The following is a 10,687-nucleotide window of genomic DNA, read 5'->3' as shown; positions in this document are numbered from 1 at the left end:
TAAAAATGGGCAAAAGACCTGAACAGACACTTCTACAAGGAAGACATACAGAGGGACTGGAGGCATATGAAAAGATGCTTGGCAACACTAGCCATCAAAAAGACGCAAATTAAAACCACAATGAGATACCACTTCACACCATCAGAATGGCCGTCATAAACAAAGCAACAAACAACAAGTGTTGGCAAGAATGTGGAGAAAAGGGAACCTAGTGCACTGTTGGTGGGAATGCAGACTGGTGCAGCCACTGTGGAAAACAGTATGGAATCTCCTTAGAAAACTAAAAATTGAACTGCCTTTTGACCCAGCAATTCCACTGCTGGGACTATATCTTAATAACTCTGAAACACCAATCCAAAAGAACCTATGCACCCCAATGTTCATAGCAGCACAATTTGCAATAGCCAAGTGCTAGAAGCAACCTTAAGTGCCCATCAGTAAATGAATGGATCAAAAAACTATGGCACATGCTTGAATACTATGCCCCAGAAAGAAAGAAGGAGCTCCTACCCTTTGGGACAGCATAGATGGAACTGGAGAGCATTATGCTAAGTGAAATAAGCTAGTTGGTGAAAGACAAATACCATATAATCTCACCTTTAAGTGGAACCTAATCAACAAAACAAACAAGCACACAAAATATAACCAGAGACATTGAAATTAAGAACAATCTGACAGCAACCAGAGGGGAAGTTACTGTCATAGGGGAGGTGGGAGGGGATAATGGGGTGGAAAGGGAGAAGGGTTTTCAGGAACAACTATAAAGGACACATGGACAAAACCAAGGTGGGGTAGACACAGGGGAGGGAGGTGGGGATGGCTGGAGCATGGCGGGAGTGGTGGGCGGAAAGTGCAGACAACTGTAATTGAACAACAATAAAAGAAAAATTTAAAAAGAAAGGAAAAGATCTAAATATGAATAAGAAGATAGAGGAAAGAAATAAATTCTAACTAGCAAAGGCAAACACTTAGTAAAAGCCGTGGATCAACTGACTACATAGCTAGTACAAAGAGTAAAAGGCAAAAGTAGTAAGATTGTATATACTTACAACAAAAAATTAAGAGACAGACAAAAATGCACATACAAAGGAAGTAAAAATAATGACAAAAAGATAAACATGGAGGGAGTGAATAAAAATTGTAGTGATTTTACAGTGTGTTCAAACTTAAGTCATCATCAACATAAAATAGACTGCTCTAAACATAGCTTGGTATATATGAAGCACATGATAATCAAAAACCAAAAATCTGCCAGAGATATACTAGAAATAAAGAGAAAAGAATCTAAACACAACACTATAGAAACTCATCAACATATAATAGAAGACAGCAAAAGAATAAGAAAATATCAGAGAACTACAAAAAAAATCTGAAAACAATTAATGAAATGACAATAACTATATATCTATCACTAACATAAGTGGACTAAATAAATTCTCCAATCAAAAGTCATAGGGTGGATGAATAGATTTTTTTTAAATATCCATACATATGCTGCCTACAAGGACCCACTTTAAAACAAGGGCTGTAAGCAGAGATAAAGAAGGGCATTTCCTGATGATAAAAGGATCAATCCAATAAGACATAGATGTCAATTACAAGGCCCAAGGGCCAAATCTGGCCCCCTACCTTGTTTTATCTGCCTGGCACCTTGTTTCTACCCAGTGGCAGCGTCAAGCTCCTTTCCCCTAGTTAAGGAGTTAGTTACATTTATACAGTCCTAAAATTACATTCGGCCCTTTGAAGGCAACTGTGAGGCTGATGGGGGCCCCAGTGAAAATGAGTTTGACACCCCTGCAATAAGAGAATATATGATGTATAAACACCCACACACCCAACATAAGAGCACCTAAATATATAAAGCAAATATTGACAGACAAAAAAAGAGATTGACAGTGATATAATCATAGTAGAAAACTTTAATACCCACTGTCATCAATGGATAGCTCATCTAGAAAGAAAAATCAACAAGGAAACAGTGGCCTTAATTGACACATTAAGCCAGATAGATTTAATTGATATTTTTGAACATTTCACACCAAAGCAGCACATAAAACATTTTTCATGAGAGACCACATTTTAGGCCACAAAACAAGTCTCAACAAATTTAAGAAGATTAAAATCATATTAAGCATCTTCTCTTATCACAATGGTATGACACTAGAAATTAATTATAAGAAAAAACTGAAAAGCACACAAACACATGGAGATTACATAACATATTACTAAACAATAAATAGGTTAACAATGAGATCAAGAAAAAAATCAAAAGATATCTTCAGACAAATGAAAATAAAACCACAATGACCTTAAGTCTATGGAACACAGCCAAAATAATTCTATGAGGGAAATTCAGAGCAATACAGGCCTACCTCAAGAAACAAAAAAAAAAATCTTAAATAAATAATCTAACTTTACATTAAAGTAACTAGGAAAAAAAGAACAAAGTCCAAACTAAGTAGAAAGAAGAAAATAATAACAATCATAAGAAATAAATGAGTCTAAAAAGACAATATGAAATATTAAGAAACTAAGAACTGATTCTTTGAAAAGATAAACAAAATTGATAAACATTTAGTGACTCTTCAAGAAAAGAGGGCCCAAATATATAAAATAAGAAATAAAAGAGCAGTGACAACCTACACCACATAAATATAAAGGATTATCAGAAAATACTATGCCAACAAAATGGACAACCTGGAAAAAATAGAGAAATTCTTCCCTGGCTAAGTCGCTCAGCTGGTTGGAGCACTGTCCTGTGCACCAAAAGGTTGCAGGTGTAAGTCCCTGTCAGGGAGCGCATGGGACGCAACCCATCAATGTTTCTCTCTCACAGTGATATTTCTCTCTCTCTCTCTCTCTCTCCCTCTTTCTCTAAAATCAATAAACGTACCCTCAGCTGAAGATTTTAAAAAATGGATAAATTTCCAGAAACATACCATCTTTCAAGGCTGAATCAGAAAGAAACAGAAAATCTGAACAAATCTACTAATGAAATTGAATCAAACAAACAAAAGTTCTGGACTAGATGGTTTCATGGGTGGATTTTATTGAATATTCAAAGAATTATTATCTATTCTTCTCAAACTATTCCAAAGAAAAATGAAGAGGAGGAAAGGTTCCCAAACACATTTTATGACACTACCAAAACCTGACAAACACACTACAACTAAAAAGATAATTGTAGGCCAATATCCCTGATGAGCATAGATGCAAAAATCCTCAACAAAATATTAGCAAACCAGATCCAGCAATACATTAAAAATATTATACATAATGATCAAGTGGGATTTATTCCCATATGCAAGACTAGTTCAGTATCCACAAATTAATTGATGTGACACACCACATAAAAAAGATGAAGTATAAAAAGCATACAATTATATCAGTAGATGTAGAAAAGGCATTTGACAAAATCCAACGTCTATTTATTGTTAAAAAAAAAAAAAGGAAGGAAAAGAAAAGAAAACTCTCAGCAAAGTGGGTATAGAAGGAAGATACCTGAACATAATAAAGGCCAGATATGGAACAAAACAAGAATGTCCACTTTCACCACTTTTATTCAACATAGTACCAGAAGTCCTAGCCAGAGCAATCAGACCTGTCTGGCAGGCACATTTGGAGTGACTCATTTGAAACCCCTCCACAAGGCAAGCCCCGCCCTAAGAGTCCAACACAGCGCAGCGTCCTGAGGCCAAGATGGTTGCAGAGTTTTTTCACCACCGGGTCTGCAGACCTGAGAAGAGGCAGTGGTTACCAGTTTCTGGGACAGAGGGAGCCCTGTGGACAGGGTCATTTGACATGACCTGTGAGCTTCGCCTGAGGCCACAGTCTGCAGTGACCATGCAGGGAGGCAGCTGGCAAAGACCCTTTGAAATACTGAATGCACAAATAGGCATTCGTACATAAACTAGAATTCTGACCCACAGCTTGGAGCAACCAGCCCAGAAAACCAACCTCTTACTTACAGAACCAGCCCAGGAAGCCAGCCTTCTATGTGTCAGACTTGTACAAAGTCAGACTGCTTTTCTTTAGTAACAATCCAGGGAGGAAAAGAGTGAAGAAATAAAATGGGGTCACTATAGTCAAGCTGCTAAATTGTTAAGAATCAAACAGGCTGAGGCAATGAGCAAACAACTCTATTCTTATTTAATTTAGCCCACAAACTTAAACTTTTGAACTTTCAGTTGTGCACCAGTGCCTGGATTCACCCAAATGCCACAGTTAAACCTTTGAAGGATTTAAGAAAGAATGATCACACACTGGAGATGTATCTATCTCTTAAAGGTAGCCACCTGTCTTGCATAAGAAAGAATGTTTCCTTATCCAGACCACCAGACAGCTGAAAGATTACCGTCCTGAGCTAATCCAACGGCTAAGAAAGCAGGACTAACTTTTTTTTTTCCACACATGTGCTTTGTACTATTGTCAAAGTAAGAAACATCCAAACCTGTAGAGAATTTTTATGGGAATTTATTTAAGCCAAACTGGTGACACAAGTAGGGGAGCAAGATCTGATGTTTCAGAGAATAACAGTTTTGCGGTTACTTTTATATATTAAAAAGTAAGGAGGAAACCTAAAGATTACATAAAGGTGGGAGAAAGTAAGGTGAGTGAGTAACAGGATAGTTAAGGGTAAGAATAGTATAGGAAATGTAGAAGCTGAAGAACTTATATGTACAACCCATGGACATGAACTAAAGGTGGGGAATGTGGGTGGAAGGGGGTATGCAGGGTGGAGGGTAGTGAAGGGGGGGAAATGAGGCAACTGTAATAGCATAATCAATAAAATATATTTTTAAAAAAGATGATGTGTTCTCACCCTGGCTGGTGTGGCTCTGTGGGTTGGGCACTGACCTGTGAACCAAAGGGTCATTGGTTCGATTCCCAGTCAGGGCACATGCCTGGGTTGCAGGCTGGGTCTCCAGTTGGGGGTACACAAGAGGCAACCACACATTGATGTTTTTTTCTCTCCCTTTCCCTTTTTCTAAAAGTAAATGAATAAAATGTTTCAGAAAAAAAAGATTGTGTTCTTTTGAGGATCTAGGTTCCAGCCTAGATGCATCAGTATAATGGACAGGGCTTGCTTGAAAAAACCCTTCATTAAAGAAGTTACAGGTCTCAAGTTTGACTATCCACTTATGCTTTTTTCTTTTTGCTAGACTCACGACATTAAGTGCAGAAGGGAAAGAGAATTAGGCATCACCTTTTAAAAGGAGTGTCAAGAATTTGTGGTCATATTTGTAACAACCAAAATACTCCATTTCATTAATTCTTTTTTTTAGCTCTGTCTTACCTGCTGTTTAATATGTGTTGTTTTTTTTTAAATTTCAAACATTAAATCTTTCATTTTTAGAAATAATTTTTTTAGTTATTTAAAACACACTTGGTTATTTTTATTGTCTCTTGTTCTGTGGTCATTTTTTAGTCCTCTCTTATTTTTGAAAGACTAAATGGATAATTATGCATTCTGTAACTGATAATCTCTATATCTGAAGTCTGTGTGTGGATCCAGTGCTTGTTCTGATTCACAAGGCCTTCTCTAACAACTTATTTTCTTTTAAAATATATTATGAGCCCTGGCTGGTGTAGCTCAGTGGACTGAGCACCAGCCTGTGAACCAAAGGGTCGCCAGTTCTATTCCCAATGAGGGCACATGCCTGTGTTACCTGCCAGGTCTCCAGTAGGGGATGTGCCAGAGGTAAGCACACATTAATGTTTCTCTCCCTTCTTTCTTCCCTTCTTCTGTTTCTAAAAATAAATAAATAAATTCTTTTAAAAAATAAAATATATTATGAGCAAATTTTGATTGGGACTTTACATGTGTAAAAACTAGAAGACCTCTTTTGAGAATGTGTTTCTTTCAGAGAGAATTTAACTCTAGTTCTGCCAGCATGGCATGGATCCTACTAACCTCCGAAATTATAAATTAAATTCTTGACTTGGAGGTTTTGGACTATTCATGTAGAGTTAATTTCAACCTGAAACCCATGTTTCAAAACATTAGATTCCATGAACTCTCTAACCAGATTTAATAAATATTAACATTTTGAAAATGTTCATTTTAAAAAATTAGAAATTGTCTGTACCTCTTCTTCCTCCTTCCCGAAGGTAACCTGTATTCCAGAGTTGGTGTGCATAATTTCCATTCATAGCATGTGTTTACATTTTTTGATTTCAATATTTTATGCAACTTGCTTTTTTTCCTATACTCGTCTGCTGATGAACAGAGCTTTTTATTTTTTTAAACTATTCACAAATGTTGACGAGTATCCAAGCTTTGTGGACGTAGCTACGTCCATAAAGCTTCTGAGAGTTGGAGACAATCCAGGTGGTGAGAGAATGACCACCAGAAGGAACGTCTGGGGCAGAAAGAAAAAAGACAAACAAACGAGCAAGAAGGAGACACGCAAAAGGCACCAGTCCTTCCTGGTACTGAAGATCCACTTCTGGACCTTTCCAGGGGCGAATGAAATTATCCACAAGGTAGAAGTGGGCGTGGCTTTGCGGAGGTGAGAGGGGCGGGGCGGGGCGGGGGAAAAGGGCATCCTCCAGGGCCACTCCGGGAAGTCGGGAACCCGCGGAGGTGGGTAGGGGCCCGCCCGGACCGCGCTGTGTCAGCCCAAGCTGTCTCGGAGTCACTCCGAGGCTTGGCTCAGCGCCTTGTGTCCGTCTTCAGAAGGAACGTCTTCCTCTCGCAGTTGCAAGTTGATGAACCCTATATTCGTGATGAAAGAAAAAGCGGGGTTTTCGGTACAGTTGGAAAGACGACACATACTTCTTGAGGCCAAATTTTTCATTTGCAGCTTTTACTCGAAAAAGAGAGGCTGACGTGACCCCGACGTGACTTGAACACGCAACCTTCTGATCTGGAGTCAGACGCGCTACCATTGCGCCACGAGGTCCCGGCAAGCAGATGACTCTGCATTATTAAAGGCCTCACTGTGCCTGCGGCGGCGCCGCGCCTAGTAGATCTGATAAGGCGTGTAGTTTTTCTTGAATTCCAGTACACAAGTGAAAGGAGTTCCAACGTAGCTTCTCGGGACTTGGGAAAGGGACGCTTCTGAGGCATCCGAGCTTGAGTGCAGCGCCAAAGCGGAGCCACGGCCGACGGAGACTCGGATCCTGTCCCTCCGCGTCTGAGCGACACACGTGGGGACGACTTGAGAGGTTGTGGAAGGGACCGTGGAGGCGGGTGGGTGAGGGGAAGCTGCACGGGTGGGGACGGGGCCGAGGGCACCGGGGCCTAGCTGACTGCCACGGAGAAATGAGAGGAGCTTGTGCGGGTCGGGAGGGATCCTGAGTTTCGTGGGGCGTAACTTGCCGGGTCTCCCGCCCCCAGCTCATAATTTCGGGGTCACTGCTGGGAGGGTCGAAGAACATTGGGTGAGGTGGCCGAGACCACGCTGGGTCTGGAGCTCCTTTCTCCAGGCCTTCGCTAAGAAGGAAAGGAAAAGGAATTGGGTAACTCCCCAGCCGGAAAACAGAGGATTTCAGGAACAAGCTTTGAAAACTCAGTAATTTCATTATTTTTAAACTGTAAAAGTAAACATTTTCTTTGCAGAAAGTAATGTCTGAAAGAAAATTAGTCACTGAAAATCCCAGTGCTAATATTTTGATATGCTATGTGGTTTTTTTGCAGATTTTTGCTGGCTACTTATGTATCCCAAATATATTTTTGAATCTTCAGTTGACGAATAGCACTCGCATGGAAAAGTACCCATGAATTTGCCAAAGTGCAGGTACTTGTGGGTCCAGCACTCACATCCAGCCACTTGGGGTACATGATTGAGATGAGATTATATTGTACATGTTAATTTTCTCACTTGTTATGTTGTCCCATGAATTAATATTTTTCCTTAGCATAATTTTATTTTTTAAAGATTTTAATCATTTATTTTTAGAGACGGTGGAGGGACAGAGAAAGAGGGAGAGAAACATCTGTGTGAGAGAAACATCCATTGGTTGCCTCTCCCACAGGCCCCAACGAGGGACAGGGGGCCACCCAGGCATGTGCCCTGACCAGGAATCCAACGGGAGATCTTCTCTTTGCTGAACACTTCTCACCAACTGAGCCACGCCAGGTCAGGGCCCCAGCATGATTTTGAATGGTGTGTGGCAGACCTCATGGGAGGCTTTAAGTTCCTGCCTTTGACAGCACAGTTTCCTTTTTATTAATTAAGAGATAAAACTATTGTCAACTGATGGCCTTTGGTACCAATTCAACTGGAATCCCCAGTTTGGTGTGCTGTGAAGAAGGAAACATTATTCAGTGAAAACAGTTGTGATACAGTATTACTGTGAGATAGTTCAATACTGTTTCAATCTTGAAAGAACAGGACTAAGAATCAGCCCTTAGGAGCTTTCTGAGCCAAAGGGAAGCTGACCTGTGTAGAGAAAAGTCCCCACTTATGGGATGTGATTGGTCTTTCTGTCCTCATGCAAATGAAGACTCCAAATTCTCAGTTTGATTGGTCCAGAAAGCACGGTCCTGATTGATCAGAATGGAATTGCTCTAATCTGTTGGTGAAAATGCTAATAATGAAATAGCTGCACATCTCTGATTGGATGGGGGAAATCTCAGTCATATTGGTTGCAATATCATTCCAGGAACTTCTTTTCAAGGCACAGGTGGCAAACACAAGGCACCTGGGCAGAATCCGGCCATCCCCCTTGTTTTAAGAGGGCAGCACCTTGTTTCTACCCAGTGGTAGTGCCAAGCTCCTTGCCCCTAGTTAAGGAGTAGTTACCGTACATTTATACAGTCCTAAAATTACAGTTGGCCCTTTGAAAGCGACCGTGAGGCTGATGTAGCCCCCAGTGAAAATGAGTTTGACACCCCTATTTTAAGGGATGGCTCAGAGGACAGGACTATAATGCAGGCAGTTCAGTGCAGGCCTAAAATGAGCTTGGGTAAGAGGCCCCTGTGTAGCAACAGCTGCTAGCCTCTGTTCATAAATTCGAGCCCAAGTGTCCATGGGAGCCCTTCTCATTAGGTTCCTTCATTCTCAGGGTTAACACTATTAAATAAATGAATAAATGAGCTCTTAAGTAAAAATCAAGAAAGATAAATCACTATCCTAATCTGTTTATTTAAGAACGTGAAGTATCAATCTTAATTCAACAAATACAACACCCACAGAGCTTGATGTTCTTAAGAGAAGGTAAGATCTGGAACGGGCTCCAGTCCTTGTAGAAGGAAAGAAGGAACTGTTTCTGGTGCAAAAACAGAGCAGCTGCCGGGGCAGAGGGCTGTCTCACTACACTAAGGCCACCAGAGCTTCTACAAGCCCTTTCTGTCAAACAGAAAAGAAGTCATAGCAGTTTTTGTGTTTGTGGAAAAGTATGAGAATAGCAGGCATTTGGGATTCACTATGAGTCCTGAGGTGGCTCCCCCAAAGGCTGTTGGAGAAGCAGACACCAGAAGGCTGTATCACTGCTCTCCATGAGCAAGCGTCAGCCAGCCCACAGAATGATCATTGGGTCCACCTCCAGGCAACCAGACAGGAGTTGCCTCCTTACTGCTTTGGATGGCCCTTGGGTACGCATTGGACCAGGAGGAGGGGAAGGAATGAAGGTACTAGGGAGTGGTGGAAACTGCTTCTCAGAGATCCAAGACATGATGCTAAAACAAGAGATGGATTCACTTTCAGGCTGATCACCGATTTCCTTCCCTTCTCCACCTTGAAACACTAGCTACACAGCAAAGTCACTGTCAGGAAGAGCCAGTGCTTTTCCCACAGAGATCAGGGTTCCAGAATCTACTGGGAGGAATGTCTCACAGTCAGAGAAAGACCAGAGACACTCTTGAAGCCCCTGCTCAGATTTTTGGATGTGCCTGTCATGTCTCTGCACTTCTGAGATGTGGAACCAAAACTTATTTTAAATTAAGGGATTAAAGAGATTTGTGCAGAGATAGTTGAGTGCCTTGTAAGTTAGAATCCTGCTCGCCAGGGAAAAGACTAGAGCGAAGGGAGCAGAACAGTTATACAATAGCACAGGGTTGAATCCTCTTATTTAAAATTTTGGTACCTTGTTCATCGTGGATTTTTTACATTAATTTTTATTTTTTAATATTGCATTATTTTATTATTAAAAGTTATTATTAAATTGTTATTATTATTAACAGTTTTTTATTATTATTATCTTGACTACTGAGTTTTAAGCCTCTTTCCTCCTTGAATTTTGCACCCAGGAGAGTGCCTGACTTGCTTCACCCTAGTCTCACTTGGTCCTGCTGCTCAAAAATTAGAACTAAACCCTATTTCAAAAAGAAATAAACTTCTGTAAAATATAGAAATTTTCAAAATTAAGAAGTCAGTGTCCAATAAATACAACAGTAAAAAGGATGATAATTACCAACATTGACAAGGGTGTGGGGAAATACTCAATGCTAGACTAGAATAAAATGTAAAGTGGTACTAGGTTTTTGGACTGTAAATGTTTTTAAAAATATTTTTGTCTAAGCATTTCCTCTTCTAGAGAATATATGTATTAAAGAAACAGTGCAGAGATATACCTTTAAGATTGTTCTCATCCAAATTGTGTTTATAACAATGAAGCATCAGGGGCCATTTGAATGTTTTGCTGTGCAGGGAGTGAAGCAGGGAAGCTGGCCTTGGTGAGTGTGTGTCTTTGGTAGTGAACACACAGGGCTACTGGAATATAGGGATGTAGTAGTGAAAAC

At 40.3% G+C, this 10,687-nt stretch overlaps 1 non-coding gene across 1 annotated transcript; it reads right to left on the bottom strand.

Annotated features, from left to right (window-relative positions):
* Positions 1–6,833: 6,833 nt before the first annotated feature.
* TRNAW-CCA lies at positions 6,834–6,905 on the bottom strand. The gene has a single exon. It is a non-coding gene; the product is annotated as a tRNA-Trp (tRNA).
* Positions 6,906–10,687: the final 3,782 nt, after the last annotated feature.

The sequence above is a fragment of the Phyllostomus discolor genome, chromosome 8 (assembly GCF_004126475.2).
Source record: "Phyllostomus discolor isolate MPI-MPIP mPhyDis1 chromosome 8, mPhyDis1.pri.v3, whole genome shotgun sequence".
Classification (NCBI taxonomy): domain Eukaryota; kingdom Metazoa; phylum Chordata; class Mammalia; order Chiroptera; family Phyllostomidae; genus Phyllostomus; species Phyllostomus discolor.
Note: the sequence above shows the minus strand (reverse complement) of the source record. Positions and strands in the feature narration are given on the sequence as shown.